We start from the raw sequence: 4,494 nt of genomic DNA, 5'->3' as shown, positions 1-4,494 counted from the left end.
TATTTTGAAAGAAATGACAAATGTCATTCAGACACTTTTCAGCATGTAACTGCAAAGGAAGTACCCAGCTCATAATTTGGGAAAAATCTCTATATAGGTTTTCAATAAGTAGATCCTTCACAACCTGCTGAGTTTAACATTACCATACTATTTTACTATAGATAGAAAAAAAAGCATTAAAAAAGAAAAGCTAATATTCAAGATTTTTGAATTTTTTACATACTAATTTTAATTATAATGTTTATAAATATTATCCTTTTGAGATATAGTTTAGAAATTACTTTTAAGTTTAGGTCATATATTGCTCATAAGAATAGGTGTTTTATATTATTATGAGTCTTATGAATGAATAGAAGTTTATTTTAGTCAAAATTCCAAATCTTGGGTAACAGAGAATATCAAAATATCATGATCAAATTTACTTTTTAAAGCCAGGTGTTCATGATTCTTTGAAATAATATTATGGTGTTTTCAAGTGAATTAATTATGGTTGCCTTAAAAGGGCAGTGTTTTATTTTGTTTCTTTTTTTAATAGTCATAGAAGAATTTTACTGTTCTCACGTTTAGCTAACTGGAAAATAAAATTAGTTGTCGACTAATCATTCAGTAGAAGATTTGAACCACCTCTTTTTCGTGTTGTTTTTCCTGTAGTTACAGAACTTGGAAAATGAAGAGTATTTCAGAAAATAAATTAATGGAATAATACTCCAATCCCTGGTGAACATTAGTATTGAAGCATATTTTGTCTGGTGCTAGGTGTAGGGATAGATGTAGGAAGGGTACTCTAAGAGGAAGATATAATATTTTTGGCATATTGTAATTACTTGCAAAGGGAAAAGCAAATATCGCATATGTAATTTTTTTTAACCTTAATGCCTGTTTTTTTGCTCAAATAAAACCTGCAAATAGCAGCTGTATGATTTTATAGAAATAAATTTGCTTTTGAATGCATCTTCAGGACAGCCACTTTTTTCTTCTATGTTACTTTTTTTTTTATAAAGAAATAATAACAGCTAACATTTGTTGAATGGCTACTGTGTATCAGGCATTTTCCTAAGCTTGTCATGTATTTGAACTCCTTTAAACCACATGACAGCCATATTCAGTGGAAGCGATTTAGTCCCCCAGTTTTCTCATGGAGGTAGTAAATACCTTCTTTTGATCACACTGATAACATGGCAGAATGAAGTTAAGAATTAATATCAGAAATTTCAAAGCCAAAGGTTAAAAAACACATCAAGATACCTTGAAGCATTAAGATGAATATTCTTACTAGCCATGGTTTTTTGTAACTGTTCTGTAATATTTTATATGAATATGAATTTATTTTAAAATGCGCATTTCTCTGAGAACCTTCAACATTTTTTAGTACTCTAGTTTGAAGCCAGCAATTATATCATGATAGAATATTTTGAAAAATTATTGTTATTTCTGGCACATTTGAAAATTATTTTCTATTTTATTCAGTTACTTTACTTCCCAAATAATGCCAGACTACATTGCCCTTGTAACAAATGTAAACACTGAAAATGAGATAACGCCCTTCTGCTTAGCTTGGTTCACTCATTTAAGTTATATACTACGAAGTGGCATTGCAGTATTATGGGATTTTATACAGATGAGAATAAATTGAACTCATATGTTACTGTGATAATTTTTGTTTACATTAGATATTATCATTTAAATCTTTTCCAAACTTTTGAATGTGATGCTAATTATGATTTGAAGAATATAACTGGCGTGGGCTTTTTTTTTTTTTTTGGATGTCTGATTTTATTTGTTACCCTTAGAAAATCTTTCCTCCCCCACTGAACTCAGACTCAGAGGTGGAAGCTCTCATACAGGACAGCCTTTGTCTCTTGCCAGCCTGTTCCTAGTGTTTTTCTTTGGCCTCCTTCATTCTCTTGCCCAAAGGTTTAGCATATTCTGCAGCCTCTTCCTTATTTTTCTTAGTACATTGTTTCTTCAGAGCAACACACGGATGTTACATGGAGTAACAATACGCTGAATTTTGGGTGCTTGGTTGTAGGCTTCTTATCTTTATTTGGGGGCTTTCTTACAACATATTGGCAGACATCATCTTAGATTGAAAAGTTTGCAGATTCTTTTTCTCCCCTTTTAACAACGACCAAATTGAGAACACTGAGATTGGCATCCACAATGCAACCCCAAGCAGATTTGTGCTTTCTTTGTCCAGGCCTCCTTGGTCAGTAGCAGGAATGCACCTTACTCAGCAGCAGGAGGACATGGCCATGGGTCTAGATACCCTGCTTCATGGAGAAGTCTTGTTTGTCATTGCCATCACTGATTCAGACCTCATAACCCTTCCATTCTTTATCCAGAGCATCAGCAGCAACTTCTGTGGCCATATACTTCCATAAAATGTATAAATTTTGAGTTCATCATCCACTTCAATAAGTTTCTGGAAGGCTGTAGCTGGGAAAGAAATGTTCAGCTTCATCCTATAACAGATTACCACCTCCAAGGTGCCACAAGATGAAGACATGCATGGGCTTCCTTCTGATATATTTTGGAAACAAGGTGTATTTGTAAAAGCCACCCATTCATATATTTTGTTCAACTTCTTTTGGAAGTTTTTTTTTTTCCTTTTCCTTTTTCACTTTGTAGAAATATTTGATGCATTCTGCATAGAATTTTTATATATTCGTTGGACACATTTTCTTCTAGGCTTTTAGTTATATATATTTCATTTGTAAAATATCTTTTGAAGTATAGAAGTATTGATTATTTGACTTGTTAGTTTTCTTTAGTCGAATTGATCAATCTTTTTTTGTTTTAATGAGAGCAGGGATAAGGTCTCTCATGTTTACAAATTCCTAGTATTTATACTAGACTTCAGAACAAATTAAACTTGCAAAACGTATTTTATGAAAAAAATAATAAATTATCCTATAATATTATAGATTTACATTTTTCTTTTTTTAATGTTTATTTATTTATTTTGAGAGAGAGAGAACACAAACAAGGGAGGGGCAGAGAGAGGAGAGAGAGAATACCAAGCAGGTTCAGTGCTGTCAGCCCAGCGCCCGATGTGGAGCTCAATCCCATGAACCATGAGACCATGACCTGAGCCAGGATCAGAATCAGGGACTTAACCAACTGAGCCACCCAGGCATGGCTATAGTTTTACATTTTTCAAACTTTTTTGTTTTTAAGTTAATTTGATTTTATTTTTGATAACAGTGTGAAATAGGATCATTTCCCCCAAATAGGTCCTCTCATACAATTTTATGAATAAAAAATCATTTACCTACAGATTGATAACACTATTACACACAATTTCATTTGTCAAAGAAAAATTATACTGTATAATATAAGGTAAACAGGCAAGAGAGACTTAAAGAGGGAGACTTTATTTAGAAAAGAAGGCAAAGCAATAAAGGAGAGAAACTGAATCCAACCTCCACTGAAACAAAAGGCAGAAGTTTTTAAGCACTGAAGTGAGTTAGTGGAAAAGAACTGGAAGACATTAGGGGAGAAATTGGTCAATGTAATTAGGCCAATGTGTTTGCTAATTGGTGCTTACTGAAATAAGGCTCCTATCCACCCACAATGACTGAGAGACAGGGGCTCCATCTCTCTTGATGACCACATTTCATAGGGATACCTCCCAGGTCCTCAAGAAAGGCATTTCTGGGTTGTAAATTTTGAAAAACAAAAAACACATCTCAAGGAGCAGAGAAAGAATTTAAAATTTTTCTGATGTAAATGTTCTGAGAAAAGGGAGATCAGGATCCTAGATTCAAGAAGAAACCTGTAGAAAGTATAATCAAGCTGAGGAGAATGTTGCAGCTGTCTTGGTCACATTATAAATTAGATCTCTTTCTGGACTCTATTCTGTCACATTAATAAAAGTGTTTATTTCTGAATCACTTCTCATTAATTACTATTGCTGCTGATACTTTACCATCCAGACATCAAAAACTCCTTTTTGTTTCCTTCTTTTTATCAAACTCTTTTTTTTTTTGACAATTTTCTTGTTGAAACAAGTTTAATTCCAGTTTGTAAAGTTCTTTGAAAGATTGTGTTGAGCACTGCATTGAGTATAAAAGACACTGATGCTCCCTTTATACAAATTCCATTCTTCTCTTATTCCATGCTAAAACCCACCATTTTTCCCAATACAATAATATACTCTGTTAAAGAGAAAAAAGCAAAACATTTGTCAGTGTCAGATAAATGCTGGCCAGTGATTAGTAAGTGAAATTCCACGGAAAGTATCTGGGATAATTTTGTTTTGTCAGTCTGGGTTCTACTGCTTCCTTATCATTACTTCATTTATTTTTTCCTTGCCAGGAAGGCAGGAGAGAAGTTGATGTTGGAATGAACATCAGCAGTCAGAGTAGAACCACCCAAAGATTCACACCACTACATCTACTTACATTTTGTTCCCAGCTGTTAACCTAAAAATTATTTATGCTCCACTCAAAACCAAACCCTTCCATATGTACCCTGGATTCTAACCTATTTCAT

The 4,494-nt window shown here is 33.3% G+C and overlaps 1 pseudogene; it reads right to left on the bottom strand.

Annotated features, from left to right (window-relative positions):
• Window positions 1-1,786: 1,786 nt before the first annotated feature.
• On the bottom strand, window positions 1,787-2,461 carry LOC122241959 (annotated as a pseudogene).
• Between the last annotated feature and the right edge of the window lie 2,033 nt (window positions 2,462-4,494).

This window comes from Panthera tigris, chromosome A1 (genome assembly GCF_018350195.1).
Source record: "Panthera tigris isolate Pti1 chromosome A1, P.tigris_Pti1_mat1.1, whole genome shotgun sequence".
Classification (NCBI taxonomy): domain Eukaryota; kingdom Metazoa; phylum Chordata; class Mammalia; order Carnivora; family Felidae; genus Panthera; species Panthera tigris.
This window is presented reverse-complemented; position numbering and strand designations above follow the sequence as displayed.